The sequence below is a fragment of the Homarus americanus genome, unplaced genomic scaffold, assembly GCF_018991925.1.
Source record: "Homarus americanus isolate GMGI-L3 unplaced genomic scaffold, GMGI_Hamer_2.0 scaffold51859, whole genome shotgun sequence".
Lineage (NCBI taxonomy): Eukaryota > Metazoa > Arthropoda > Malacostraca > Decapoda > Nephropidae > Homarus > Homarus americanus.
In genome coordinates, this window is record NW_024711292.1 from 17,974,946 (window position 1) to 17,991,561 (window position 16,616).

Here is a 16,616-nt window from a genome sequence, read left to right on the forward strand (position 1 = left end):
TATATATATATATATATATATATATATATATATATATATATATATATATATATATATATATGCTGATAACCACAAGGAAAGAAGAAAACACGAAGTTCCCAAGCGCTTTCATGAAATTCACATCTTAATGCCTATTTTGTTTTACATTACTAGGTTACTAAGACACAAAAGTTACACGTTACTGCAAAATTCACAATACTAATTACATTGGATACATTGTATATCAATTTGGTGACACTAAGTATCAAAAGCATCATTTGGATCTCAAGTCAATTAAGGTCATTTGGCCAACAAACGTTTGATCTGATCTCACATGGAGGTTAGTCTCTTTGGCACTATCTGAGGTAGAGATGCTGACATGATTGAACTGTGACAATAGTTATGCAAATTTAATGTGAAATTTGGTATTACAAACGATAAGATGTTCACGTTACAAACAGTTATTATATAATGAAATATTGTTCTTTAAAACTACTGACAAGCTGTTTAAAATTTGGGGCAGTACAAAGCCCCACTGTTCATATCATCACAACTCTAGCAATTCCTGGAGACGGTGTGCGTCACCATTATGTCATCACCTCACCCTGTAATCTGAGGCTCAAGTCCTCCTCAAACGTCTGGCAACGTGACGAGGGAGTTGCCGTATTTGCTTGTGTTTTTATCGTTAACATCCTGTAACTTAGGTGATAGGAGAGTTAATAACTTATAACATTTTCAAACTAGCCTAATAAAAGAAGAATTTGGTGGACACGCTGGTGTGGTAGACCTCATAATACAATAATCAGTGTTACCAGATGTGTGGCGCCACACAACGGTATTCCCACCAAATAGGAAAATAAAAAATCCGACTGTCCTAACTTCATTAGCTTTTAAAAGTTGCCTGCAGATAAATACTGGGAGGGACAATGAATGATTTCAATATCCTGGGCAAGTTGAAGCAAAGACAAAGTGAACCTGTCTAGCAACAGTTTGTATGGGAAGAGAACAGGTGTTCACGTGATCGCTTCAGGTCATCTTACCACAAAAGTTAAACAATGTGGCTACTTAAATATCTTCCTCCAGCCACTACACTTATCATTATGTAGTCCTAAACCCGTTGCTGATGAAATAAGTTAGATTTATGAAATATTATTTAATAAACTTGAAGTATCATACAACCTTCAATTTGGTGTCCACACAAAAATCGGTGCTACTTAGCGTGTGGTCTACAAGATAGGTTAGGTTAGGTTAGACTAAAGGTATCTTTGTAGACCGCACGCAACAGTAGCACCCAAAAATCTATATATCTGAAATTAAACGATTATTTGATAACCAAATTCTCTTTTTGTTGCATACTATTAATACTTCTTAAAATAAGTATAGTTAGGAGCATAATACATTAAAACTGCCTCCATTTCATGTGGACAGGTGTACCAGACTCCATATAAGTAAGGTAAAACAGTTACCTTTAGACAAACACACAAGACTTGGACACAAGATTAACACAACATAAGTATTGTCTTGTTACTGTGACAGAAATATAAAAATATTTACATGAGAAAATATAATCACTGAAATCATTAGTTCTGGCTCATATGAATTAGATCTTTTTAACACACAAGAAATAATTAACAGCCGTAAGTGACCTGACCTTTCTCGCCTTCTCTGACCTGTCTGATCTTCTGACCTGCCTCTCCACTGACCTGCCTGACATCCTTTTTTTTTTTATTGGGCACCCCCTACATCCTTGTGTAAGGTGAAGCGCAGAAGCGTTTACAGCGCCCAACAGGGAATCATGCTAAGTTCATGCTTGCCTTTATGTCTCATGAGTCAAGGGCGTAGAAGCCAGAAGAGTCAATGGTTTATGTCTAAGCAAGTTATTGGAAGCTCCAACAACTTGTCCCTGAATACGAATTCGCAACGTTTGAGTTACAGCAGATACCTACTTTGCTGCCGGCCCGGGAATCGAACCCGTGACATCTTGCTTGCAAGGCAAGAGCGGTACCGCTCTACCACCAGCGCCCCTAGGCATCCTTACCTGCCTGTCCTTCACTGGCCTGTCTGACCTTCTGACCTGCCTCCCATTCACTGACCTATCTGACCTGACCTGCCTCTCCTTCACTAACCTGCATGACCTTCTGGCCTGCCTGATCATCTGACCTGCCTATCCTTCACTGACTTGCCTGACCTTCTGAACTGACCTTCCTTCTCTGACCTGCCTCACCTTCACTGACCTGCTTGACCTTCTGACCTGCCTCTCCTTCCCTGACCTGCCTCTCCTTCCCTGACCTGCCTCACCTTCTGACTTACCTCACCTTCTGACCTGCCTCTCCTTCTCTGACCTGTCTCTCCTTCTCTGACCTACCTGACCTTCACTTACCTGCCTGACCTTCTGACCTGCCTATCCTCCCCAACATGCCTGACCCTTTTCTTCATGCTTCTACGCCCTTAACTCATGAGACATAAAGGCAAGCATGAACTTAGCATGCTTCCCTGTTGGGTGCTGTAAACGCTTCTGCGCTTTACCTTACACAAGGATGTAGGGGGGTGCCCAATATAAAAAAAAAAAATCTGTATGACCATTCTCGTCATGGGCCCCGGCAGCTGGGTTACATCCTCATTGTGTGTATATTGCTTCAACACCCACGAGCACCTCCTGTGGTCTCAAGATGTGTACTACTCTAAACTCCAGGTCATGGAGCTGCTTTACCTGTTTATGCGATTCTGTTTCCTAGTGGATACATACATACATACATGCATACACCTGTACATACATACACTTTCTGGGGTGCCTGACCACCTGCTGCAAGGAAAGCCAGTGAGCAGGAGCAAAAGTCGTGTTATTACTAGACCAAACTTTGCCAAATGTGATCATGGTTTTTAAGGATGATCAGCTTTATAACGTATAATAATATTTCAAGTGTGAACAGTTAGAGGGTACGCAGAAGACCATGTCAGTGTACGAACACTTGTAGGATGTGACGTCACACCTCCAGCTGCTGACGCAACGCTTGGCTGGCCCCGTTTAGGTTTTCCACAGAAAAACTAGTGCTCTCTCTCTCTCTCTCTCTCGACTTGAACGACCATGTGAGTGTTTACATTTTTAGCGTCAAAGTAATAGGAAAAAATAGAGGGAATAAATGCGGAACAATGAAAGATTATGATATAAGTAAGAGCTCATCAGATACAGGTACCCCATATCATCTAAGTAAACAGTCAACGACCACCGGCAGGTGTTGGGGGTCAGAGACACTAGGGAAAGTAGTGTCCAGGAAGACTGTCATGTCGAAGAAACAACGTTACGCGAATTACAAATTAATGACATCATGTATATAACAGATACTGCGCCTCGCCATGGCCTGCTGCGTCACTGCCCATATAAGGCAACACACCGTCTACCATCATCCGAACCTAGTGCAAGAACTTACGTAACACGAACATGTTACTTACAAACACCAGTTAATAGTTTAAGTAGACACCAAACCAATAGGAGTAAAATTGGCCAAATTATAACAAGTGGGATGTTGTATATAATGAAGACTTACAGACAACACATCCTGATAATATTAAATCGTTCAACTTAATCATCAGAGTTAACACTATATACTGAAACATAATCTACCTCAGCTTTATTAGTAAACTACACATGAACTATAAAACTGGGAATCTTCTTTTGCCCTACTTATTAAACGTAAATATAAGTGAGTATCGTAATGTAATATATAAAGTATATAACGGGAGGAGATCCAGGAATATCAAAAGGGGGAATCTAAAAGGTTGTGGGTGGGGGAACATGGCGAGCACAGCGAGCCCGCCCAGCTGGGGGGGTAAAGGGGAAGGGGGAGCTGTGAGATTTCCCCCCCCCACCCGATATTTTGTTTTCAAATCCGACCAATATCGTTGAACATTTTGAAGCGATTTTGAGGCTATGAGCACTACATGTTAGTAAATATTCTGAGGTTATGAGTAATTCCTTTTTACTGTACAAAAACAAAAACAGTACAATACTGCCCCTTATACACACACACACACTCATATATATATATATATATATATATATATATATATATATATATATATATATATATATATATATATATATATATATATATATATATATATATATATAACAAAGGAGTATGTTTGTGTGTCCACTCGAGAATCTCGGAAACTACTTTACCGATCTGTAGTGATGATGGATGGTGTTATATGTAGTGATGATGGATGATGTTATATGTAGTGATGATGGATGATGTGTTATGTAGTGATGATGGATATTGTTATATGTAGTGATGATGGGTGGTGTTATATGTAGTGATGATGGATGGTGTTATATGTAGTGATGATGGATGATGTTATATGTAGTGATGATGGATGATGTTATATGTAGTGATGATGGATATTGCTATATGTAGTGATGATGGGTGGTGTTATATGTAGTGATGATGGATGGTGCTATATGTAGTGATGATGGATGGTGTTATATGATGATGATGGATGATGTTATATGTAGTGATGATGGATGATGTTATATGTAGTGATGATTAGACAATAAAATAATAACAGATTAATGCTAAAAAAATACACTCTGCTGTAACGTTGTAGTGAAAAACATGGTGGAACTTACATACAACCGTTAATGAACTATTGATGGAAGAAGAAGTTTTGGGGACTGAACAGTGAGACAATGTGGAGCTTCCCGGAGGGTGGCGTCCTACCGTGGCCTAGTGAATGAGCCGCCCGGAGGGCGGCGTTTCTGCTAGTGTATATATATATATATATATATATATATATATATATATATATATATATATATATATATATATATATATATATATATATATGCAAGTAAATCACTGTAGGTGCACGTGATCTAGGTATATGCTGATAACCACAAGGAAAGAAGAAAACACGAAGTTCCCAAGCGCTTTCGTGTAATTCACATCTTCAGGGGTGAGTACAGACTAAAGAGAAATACAAACCAAGGTGTATATATACAGAGGAGGGTGAGACCAGGTCCACAATGGTCAGGTATTAGGTAATGACCCTACTAAGCTTTCAATAGCACACAACGGTTGGTGGTCAGGTCAGATGGTCAGGTGACCCGACCTTCTCACCTGATTACAAATCTTCTTAATTACAAAATTGTCCAGCTTGTACATACCGTTACTCAAATTCATGTTGAATGCTTCGGTATGTTTAATAAGACTAGATTGACCTCTGACCCAGCTCAGTTGACCTCTGACCCAACTCAGTTGACCTCTGACCCAGCTTGGAGAAGGTCGTGCCCGATCGCGCTCCCGTTAGAGACCAAGGAAAATGGCCGCTTTGGATCGTTGTGTCGTGGGGGAAGAGGAGGGGAGTGTGGGGAAAGACGACCTCCTTGCCACGCTGTTAAGGCAGCTGGGGCAGTTGAGGAGTGAGGTTGACACTCTAAAGGGGGAAAATGAAGCCCTCAGGACGGAACTCCTTCAGGTAGGTGTCCTGCCTAGCAGGACACCTGCGAAGGAGGAGCAGGCGTGGAGAGTGGTTGTCTCCAAGGGGACTAGGGTCAGGCTTAGGAAAGCTGACCAGGGTGTGGAGTGCAGTAACCCTTACCAGGTGCTGCAGGAAGCTGGAGAGGAAGAGAAGAGGCAGGACGGTATGGATCAAGGAGGAAAGGGCAGTTGTACAAACCCTGCCCACAGGTAAGGTCGTGGTAGTTGGTGACAGCCAGGTGAGGTTTATGGATAGGGCTTTTTGTGCGAGAGATAAGAAACGTAGGACTAGGGTGTGTTTTCCTGGGGCTGGGATAGGGCATGTAGCTGAGAGGTTAGACAGAGTTTTGTCAGGGGAGGGTACCAATCCAGTAGTGTGCCTTAGTGTGGGAGGAAACGACATAGGTAAGGTTAGGAGTGAGGAACTTTTCAAGAGGTATAGGGAGGCGCTGGGGAAGATTATAGATAGGGGAGGGATCCCTATAGTATGTGGTGTCTTGCCTAGAAGAGGGGTTGGTCGTGAATGGCTGTCCAGGGCAATTGCTATTAATTGCCGACTGGAAAAACATTGTGCAAACAATGGTTGGGCATTCATTGATAACTGGCAACGATTCTATGGCAACGACTACCTGTACTGTCGCGACGGAGTACACTTGTCTCGTGAGGGGGTAAAGACGTTGTCTGCATCCCTGGAGCGTGAAATTGTCACTCCGAAGGGGGGGTTTCGCCAGTAGAGAGGGGTCGGGGAAAGTGGGAATAAAAAAACAAGCAGGTCCTGGGAAGTAAAATTAGTTGCTCAGGACAAGGGGTAAAACAGGACCAGGGAAGAGTAGGTTTAAATGTATACTATACAAACAGTAGGAGCGTTAGAAATAAAATAGACTTGCTGAGAGCGGTTGTATGTACCGAGAATGTAGACGTCATAGCAATCACCGAAACTTGGATGAATCTGGTGAGCAAAAATTTTTTATCAGAGTACCACATAGAAGGGTACAACCTTTTTCACAAGGACAGGGAAGGTAGGAAGGGGGGAGGGGTCGCACTCTTCGTCAAGGATACATTAAAATGTTGTACTAATAATTCAATAAAGGGTGAAATAGGAACCGAGTCTGTGTGGGTAGAAATCACGGAAGGAAGAGAAAAACTAATTATGGGAGTGATTTACAGGCCCCCAAGTCTTAGCAAAGAAGCAGCTCAGCCCATATGGCAGGAAATGAGTAGGGCAGCAAAATATAACAACCTATGCATTATGGGGGATTTCAACTTCAGAAATATTGACTGGGACAACATTGTAGGCGACTATGAATCTGAAGACTTCCTAGACGCAGTACAGGACAATTTTTTGAAACAACTAATTACAGAACCTACTAGAGGTGACAATATATTAGACCTAGTATTAACAAATAAAGAAAATATTATCAGAGATATCACAGTAGGGGAAGAACTAGGTAACAGTGATCACAGAGAAATCAGGTTCACCCTAAATTGGGAAACAAAAAACAATGACAATATGATCAGAGTCCCAAACTTTCGGTTGGCGGATTATCAGGGGTTAAGAAGGTACCTAGGTGAGGTCACCTGGGAACAGTCACGTCAGTTCCCAGTAGGAAGGGGTGAGGTCATAGATGACACAACAATTGATCATGACTATAATATATTCACCAGTATACTACATAAAGCACAAGAACAAAATATACCATACAGAAAAATTAGGTCAAATAAGAATGAGCCAAGGTGGATGACCAGAAAACTTAAACATGACATAGGAATAAAGAAAGGAATATATAAGAAATTAAAGGGAGGGGAGGAGCAGCTCAGAAACAGGTATAATGAACTATCTAGGAATGTTAAGAAAAATGTAAGGAAAGTAAAGCGAGACTATGAAATCAAAATAGCAAGAGAATCCAAGGCGAATCCCAAGGGATTTTTCCAGGTATATAGGACAAAGGTCAAGGACAAAGTTGGGCCTTTAAAGTCAGGGAGAGGAGAAGTGATAAATGGCAGTGAAGACATGAGCAAAGCATTAAACAGCTACTTCTTATCAGTTTTCACAGAAGAAATTTGCGATGAAATTCCGGAGGTGGAACTGATATTTAAGGGAAAGGAAGAAGAGAAATTAAAGAATATCACCATCAGAAAAGAGGATGTTCTTAAGAAGATAAATAAACTAAAGAATACAAAATCCCAGGGCCGGATGAAATTTTTCCTCGAGTCTTAAAAGAGTGTAGGGAACAGATTAGCGGACCCCTCGTAAACTTATTTACAAAATCATTAGACACTGGAGTTGTGCCAGAGTTGTGGAAACAGGCAAATGTAGTACCCATATTCAAAAAGGGAGACAGAGCATCAGCGTCAAATTACCGACCGATCAGTTTGACGTCAGTAGTGGGGAAATTTCTTGAATCAATTATAGCAGATAGCATCCGATCGCATCTAGAGAAAAGCAAATTAATCTACGACTCTCAACATGGGTTTACAAAGGGAAAATCTTGTCTAACAAATCTGCTAACGTTTTTTAGGAAAGTCTTCGAGGTAGTAGATAATGACGAAAATTACGATGTTATTTACTTAGACTTTAGCAAAGCATTTGACAGAGTACCGCATCAGAGGCTTCTGAGAAAAATTAAGGCTCATGGTATCGAGGGGAAAGTTGTAAATTGGATAAAATCATGGCTCACCGATAGAACGCAGAGGGTCAGCGTAGATGGTGTTAAATCTGAGTGGGGCCGTGTAACCAGTGGGGTTCCCCAGGGGTCAGTACTAGGCCCACTCTTGTTCATAATCTACATAAACGATTTAGATACTGGGATCAGCAGTGACATAAGCAAGTTTGCGGATGACACCAAAATAGGGCGGCAAATTAATTCAGGGCAGGATGCAAATGCATTACAGGAGGATCTAAATAAACTGCAGGGGTGGTCTGAAAAATGGCAAATGAAATTCAACACCAGCAAGTGCAGCGTACTTAATATTGGAAGAACAAATACTTATAATGTATACAGCCTGAACAACATCAACCTAGAGAAGTCGACTTGTGAAAGAGACCTAGGGGTACTTGTAAGCCCGGACCTACGGCCTAGAAAACAGTGCGTTAATGTTCGAAATAAGGCAAACAGAGTATTGGGTTTTATATCTAGAAGTGTAAGTAACAAGAGTGCAGAGGTGTTATTGCAACTATATCTTGCGCTAGTTAGGCCGCACCTCGATTATGCGGTTCAGTTCTGGTGCCCCTATTATAGAATGGATATAAATTCACTAGAGTCGGTGCAGCGAAGAATGACAAAAATGATTCAGGGACTTAGAAACCTTCCATATCAGGATAGGTTAAAGAAACTTAACTTGCATTCCCTAGAAAGACGAAGAGTGCGGGGAGATATGATAGAAGTATTTAAGTGGGTGAAAGGAATCAATAAAGGGGATATAGATAAAGTTCTTATAATATCCGAGCAGGATAGGACTCGGAGCAACGGATTCAAGTTGGATAAGTTAGGTTTAGGAGGGAGATAGGAAGAAATTGGTTCACAAATAGGGTGGTGGACGAGGAACAAGCTTAGCAACTTTGTAGTAAGTGCGGGAACTCTGGAAAGTTTCAAAGGAGGCTAGATAGATTCATGGATGATAGAGAGTGGTAGTAACTCTCGACAGGAGCTGCCATGCACAGGCCAACCGGCCTATTGCAGACTCCTTATTTTCTTATATGTTCTTATGTTCTTATGATGTTCCTACTATCAATTGAATTACATGGTAATATTGAGGAGGCATTATCCCAGTCAATGCAATGCTTGTTATCCTCAAATGAACAAACAGAGCATTGATTCCTGGCCTGTCCTAACACTGTATTTGTGTTGTTTAATTCTAGTTGCAAGATCTTTACCTGTCTGGCCTAAGTAAAACATATTACATTCCTTGCAAGGAACTTTATAAATGCAACCAATTGTGTTGTTGGGGGAGTTCTTGATTAACATTTGTTTAACAGTGCATGAGTTTTTAAATGCCACATTGACGTTCCAGGTTTTTAGTTGTGAAGGAATGTGTGAGAAATTTTTGTGAAATGGTAATATTAAGATATTCTTATGGTCATGGGTGGGCTTGGGATCAGTTCTATAAAAAGTTTTCTTAGTAATGTTTAGGCATTTGTCTATGAAAGATCTAGGGTATTTAAGGTTTGAGCCAATATTATATATATATATATTTGTATTCCTCATCAATGAATTCCGGACTGCAAATTCTAAAGGCACGTAAAAACATTGTTGAAAATACTGACTGTTTGACTTTATTATGGTGGGCAGAATAATAATGAATGTATGAACACACATTAGTTGGTTTTCTATAAATACTGAACTTAAAAGTGTTACCTATTCTGTGCATCAGACAGTCTAGGAATGGCAATTACAGTCTTGCTCTAATTCCACAGTGAATTTGATCGAGGGGGCTAAGTTGTTAAGTTGTGGCAGTAAAGCTTTTAGGTCCTCATTACATGGCCAGAGACATAATACATCATCAACATATCTAAACCAGACTGCTGAGGGTGGTAAAATATTACTTAATAGTTTCTTTTCAAAGAATTCCATATATAGGTTGCTTAATACAGGTGAGAGTGGATTACCCATTGCCATACCAAATTTTTGAGCATAATATTCTCCATTGAATTCGAATTTGCAATCCTTAATACATAGTTTGATGAGTTCGATGAAGTCGTCTTTCGAGACGGGCAGTGAAATATCATCCAGGGAATCTATGAGGAACTCTAGTAAATCATCAACTGGGACCTTTGTAAAGAGTGATGTTACATCAAAACTGACCAGTTTAAAATCATAATTAATGTGTAAGTTATTGAGTTTATCAACCAGATCCATATTATTCTTGATATTGGAGTTAGAAATGTTGCCAACTAGGGGATTTAGTAAAGAAACTAACCATTTAGATAGTTTATAAGAGATTGACCCAACTGAGCTAATGATGGGTCTTGCTGGGTTATTGGGTTTGTGGGTCTTGATTACACCGTATGTATGGCAGTGGAGGGGACGTTGACGTAAGATGTTTAATGAGAGTAGCTTTGCCTCTCAATAGGGACTTCAGTTTTTTGTTGAACTGGGTGTTGACAGTGTTGAGAGGATTATTTATGAGTTTAGAATATGTTGTAGTATCACATAAAAGGTCATTCATTTTTGAGATATAGTCATCTTTGTTTAAAATCACTACTGTGTTGGCTTTATCTGCTTTAGTGACATGTAGATCCTTATTTTTCTTAAGGGCTTGGATTGCTTTGGTGAATCTTTCTGGACAGTTTGGAATGCAAGGCTTGGACATATATGCATACACAACACCTTTACACATGTTCACTTCTTCACTTGTCAAATTACTGAATTTCTCCAAATTGCAAAATGCTCAAAATGCTCTGGCTATGTCAACACTGTCGACTCCCTTGTTAGAACCATCAAAACTTAAACCATAGCCGAGGGCACACAAGGTATCATTGTCTAGTTGTTTCGAGGAGTGATTCACTACACAGTTGTTATTGGCATCCTTAGTCCAATCACTATTTCTAATAAGGAGTGCCAATTTGTGGTCTATCTTGGCTTGAAGATCAGAACGCTCACGTCTCAGGTTATCAAAACAGTAGTCTAACATGGACTTTTTCCAATAACTCGGTATGGTCATATTAAAGCACTACCTGACCATTGTGGACCTGGTCTCACCCTCCTCTGTATATATACACCTTGGTTTGTATTTCTCTTTTAGTCTGTACTCACCCTGAAGATGTGAATTACAGCAGGAACTTCGTGTTTCTTCTTTCCTTGTGGTTATCATACCATGTATATATATATATATATATATATATATATATATATATATATATATATATATACTATATATTGTGTGTGTGTGTGTGTGCGTGAATTAATGTGAATTTTGTATATTAGCGACCAGGGGTTCTCCCAGAAGAACAATTCCGGAGCAAGAGATATGTTCGATGAGAAATCAATCACAGAATTCTGGCCCCTTGATGTGCGATTCCTCCAAAAGTGGCAGAAAGAGCTATCGTGCATTGCTTCCGTTTGTGTCGACATATCTTTAGTGAGGTCAGGCTTTTCAACTCTGTTGCAAATTAAAACAAGCAACGTAGTAGATTAGAGGTAGAAAATGACCTGCGTTGTGTGCCTTTCAAGCACTCCTCGCGATATCCCAGAAGTAGCAAAACAATCACAGGTTTCTCATTGACTGTCATCTTCATCTGAATAAAATTAATTACAAATTTACAATATCCTGGTATTCTATTGAACTTTTGTTTATTGCATTATGCTTCAGTTTGGTCTGTTAATATTAATTATAAATAAAAAACTATTTTACTTTTATTCAAGTTATATAAATCCATCAACATTTCAATAGGCATTTAATTTGTAAAACTCACTATAAAAATAATCCATGTAAAATTGTAAATGTATATGTACAAATATGGAAAAATAAAGTTTTCAATTATATGCATATTATCTGGAATGCACTTTTTGAGGCAGACAATCTTGGAAAGAAGGGGGGAATGACATTCTGACATATGGTGAAAGGGGTGCATGGGGCAAACAAGGTTGAGAACCACTGGTGTAGACAATTCAGTAATAACAGATGTCAGGAGGTCAAAATAGTTGCTGCTGTAGATACTTCAACACATGGAATGTTAATATAAAACTACCTTCTCTTAATTATTTTTCACCAACACCATGACTGGTGGATGGTTAAAAACGAGAAAATGAACATTTTAAGAGATAGTGTAGGTGAAGTGTAGGGAGTAGTGTAGGTGAGGTGTGGAGGAGGGTGGTGTGGGTGGGTGTGGGGGTGGTGTGGGTGAGGTGTGGAGGAGGGTAGTGTAGGTGGAGGTGTAGAGGGGGTGGTGTAGGTGAGTGCAGGAGGTAGTGTAGGTGTGAGGTAGAGGAGGACAGTGGGTGTGAGGTGGAGGAGGAGTGTAGTGGGAGGCGTGGAGAGGGTAGTAGGTGAGGTGTAGAGGAGAGTGCAGGGAGGTGTGGTGGTAGGAGGTGTAGAGGAGGATGTAGGTGAGTGGGGAGGAGGGAGGCGGAGGAGGAGGTGGAGGAGGGGGGTGGGAGGAGGAGTGGGAGGTGTGGGAGGAGGGTAGGTGAGGTGGGAGGAGGGTAGGGGAGGAGGTAGGTGAGGTGGGAGGAGGTAGTGTAGGGAGGTGTAGAGGAGGTAGTGTAGGTGATGTGGAGGAGTGTAGGTGAGGTGGGAGGAGGGTGTAGGTGAGGCGTGATGAGGGCAGTAGGTGAGGTGTGGGGAGGAGGAGTGTAGGGTGGGAGGTGTGGAGGAGGGTAGTGTAGGTGAGGTGGAGGAGGTAGTGGGTGAAGGTAGGAGGAGAAGTGTAGGTGAGGCGGGAGAGGTAGTGTAGGTGAGGTGTAGAGGAGGATAGTGTAGGTGGAGGCGTGAGGGTGAGGGTAGTGTAGGTGAGGTGGAGGGAGGGAGTGGTGGGTGAGGAGGGTAGGTGGGGGCGGGGAGGAGGGAGGTGAGGGGAGGGAGGGTAGTGTAGGTGTAGAGGAGGGGTAGGTGGGAGGAGGAGGAGTGGGAGGGTAGAGGAGGTAGTGTAGGTGAGGTGGAGGAGAGGTAGAGGAGGGTAGTAGGTGAGGGGGAGGAGGTGTGTAGGTGGGAGGTGGAGGAGGGTAGTGTAGGTGAGGGTGTGGAGGGTGTAGTGGTGAGGTGGAGGAGGTAGTGTAGGTGAGGTGTAGAGGAGAGTAGAAAGAGTGGGAGGAGGTAGTGGTGGAGGTGAGAGGAGGATAGGTAGGTGGAGGTGGGAGGCAGGTAGGTGAGGAGGAGGGCAGTGGGTGAGGCGTGGAGGAGGAGGGAGGTGAGGGGAGAGGTAGGGAGGTAGAGGAGGATAGTGTAGGTGGAGGGAGGAGGGTAGTGAGGTGGGGAGGGGTGTGGGAAGAGATAGTGTAGGAGGGGTGGAGGTAGGGAGGTAGAGATAGTAGGTGGGAGAGGCAGTGGGGTGGGAGGTGTGTGAGGAGGATAGTAGGGTGAGAGGAGGTAGTGGGAGGTGGAGGAGGATGAGAGGTGTGGAGGAGGGTAGGTAGGTGAGGCGTGGAGGAGGACAGGTAGAGGGAGGATAGTGGTGGGTGGAGGTGGAGGAGACTAGGTGAGGTGGGAGGAGGGGTAGTGTAGGTGAGGTGGGAGGGTAGTAGGTGGAGGTGTGGAGGAGGGTTTAGGTGAGTGGAGAGGTGAGGGGTGAGGTGGAGGAGGGTAGTGTAGGTGAGGTGGAGGAGGGTAGTGGTGGGGGGCGTGGAGGAGGGGGAAGAGGAGGTAGGTGGGAGGGGAGAGGGTAGTGTAGGTGGGGCGTGGAGGAGGGTAGTGTAGGGGAGGTAGAGGAGGGTGTAGGTGAGGTGTGGGAGGAGGGTGGTGAGGTAGAGGAGGATAGTGGGGAGGAGGTGGGGGAGGAGGGGTAGTGTAGGTGAAGGGGAGAGGGAGGTGGAGGAGGTGAGGCGGAGGAGGGTAGTGTAGGTGGAAGGAGAGAGTAGTGTAGGTGAGGTGTGGAGGAGGTAGGTGAGGTGGGAAGAGGGTAGTGTAGGTGAGGTGGAAGAGGGTAGTGTGAGGTGGAGGAGGGTAGTGTAGGTGGGGAGGTGTAGAGGAGGAGATAGTGTAGGTGAGGTGGGAGGAGGGTAATGTAGGTGAGGTGGAGGAGGGTAGTAGGTGGGTGTGGGAGGAGGGTAGTGTAGGTGAGGTGTGGAGGAGGGTAGTGTAGGTGAGGGAGGAGGATAGTGTAGGTGAGGTGTGGAGGAGGGCAGGTGGGAGGTGTGGAGGAGGGTAATGTAGGTGAGGTGTGGAGGAGGGTAATGTAGGTGAGGTGTGGAGGAGGGTAGTGTAGGTGAGGTATGGAGGAGGGTAGTGTAGGTGAGGTATGGAGGACACAACGCCTGGGTGAAACAACAAATTGAAACGCTCTATACACACAACGTTTCATATCAGTTCACTTTTTTAGGTGTCCACTTTAATCTGTAAAGGTCACACGATATTACTGTCTTAATGAATGTGTGTGTGTTTGTGTGTGTGTGTGTGTGTGTGTGTGTGTGTGTGTGTGTGTGTGTGTGTGTGTGTGTGTGTGTGTGTGTGTGTGTGTGTGTGTGTGTGTGTGTGTGTGTGTGTGTGTGTGTGTGTGTGTGTGTTAAAAAATTGATTGTGTGTGTCGACCAAAATCTCGGCATCGTATCACTTCATAGCTCTTGAACGCATATATGCACTTACAATTAGAACATAAGAACATAAGAATGGAGGAAACAGCAGCGGGTCTATTGTCCCATACTGGGCACTCCCATTTACACCCAGCCCCTATTGCTCTTATATCCATCCAACCTATGTTTGAAGCTATCCAGCGTATTCGAGTTAATATTAAAGCAAACTTGTTTCAGTCGTCCACTACTCTATTTCCAAACCAAAGTTTTCCTAATATAAAACCATTGTTACGAGTTCGCTCCTGGTTGGATACTTTGAGTACCTTTTTAATGTCCCCTTTGTTTAGCCCTGACTTCCATTTATACACCTCGATCATGTCGCCCCTCACTCTACGTCTCTCGAGGGAGTGCAAATTAAGATGCTTTAACCTGTCCCTGTACTCAAGGTTCCTAATGCCAAGGATTAGTCTTGTCATTCTCCTCTGAATTCTTTCCAATGATTCTATATCCATTCTGTAATACGGTCACCAAGTGAGATCTCACCAGCGCAAGATATAGTTTTAAGATGATCTCGCTAGTCTTGTAACTAACACTCCTTTGTATGAACCCAAGTACTTTATTAGCTTTGTTTCGAGCAAATACACATTGTTTACTTGGCTTAATATTTCTACTTATCATTACTCCTAAATCTCTCTCGTAGTCGGATTTCTCAATAACATCGTTGTTCATCTGGTATCTGGTTTCCCTGTTTACATCTCCTATACTGAGTACTTTATATTTGTCCACATTGAATTGTTCTGCTATTTTTCAGACCATTCGAAATTTTTTTTAAGATCTTCCTGTAGTTTTGCGGAGTCCTCGTCAGATTTAATTACACGTCCTATTTTTATGTCATCAGCAAATTTACTTATGTTGCTGTCTATGTCGTTTATGGATATAATAAATAATAATGGTCCAAGTACTGAGCCTTGCGGAACTCCACTAGTGACGTTGCTCCAATGGGATTTAGTGCCGTTAATACTCACTCGCTCTTTCCTGTCCTGTAACCACGCCCTAATCCATTTTAGAATATCACCTTTAATGCCATGAGCCTCCACTTTTCTTATTAGTCTTTCGTGGGGGACTCTGTTGAAGGCTTTGCTAAAGTCGGAATATACCACATCATAATTGTGCCCCTCGTCCACTGATTCGAAAACAATTGGGTAGCTTTCAACACCTGTAGTTTTGTGGATGCGGATGCTGAGGGCCACTTCAAGTGTTAGGGTGGCACAGAGTAACTGAAAGTGAGGCCGATACTCTCTCTCTCTCTCTCTATCTTTGCAAACATAATAGACACACACACACACACACACACACACACACACGCAGTTCCAAAAGCATTATTTTTCATCCCTAATGTAATCCTTAACTCACCATTAAAGTGTTTAACATACTTAAGTAGTTAGTGTTTCATATTCCTTAGAGCGTTAGGTGTTATGGACAGTAACAGGGTGTGAAGCAACAACCATAGTGTGTTGTTATCAACATTATTACTCTCAGAACCAAACGTATGAGATAAGAAGGTTGGACTTATGTAAGACACCCACCGAAATATTAAAGCTAGGAAACTCTACCTATATTATATTAGTATTATGGGAGTCATTATAAGTTTGTATAAGTTATCTACATAATGAACCTTTCATACAGACCCTATGTTGTAATTCTCCCTTTTAAGCTTGACTACAGTATACCACTACAGTAATGATAATGTAACTAACATTATTTTCATCATCTTAATTATATATGTCAGCAGTTAACAATGGTTAGAACCCAGATCAGTGTTCGCCTTTTGTTTACTATAGAGCACATTAAAGAGCTGCTGTCTACAAGTGTCTTAGGGTGGAACTGCTGTCTACATGTGTCTTAAGGGAGGAACTGCTGTCTACATGTGTCTTAAGGGAGGAACTGCTGTCTACATGTGTCTTAAGGGAGGAGCTGCTGTCTACAAGTGTCTTAA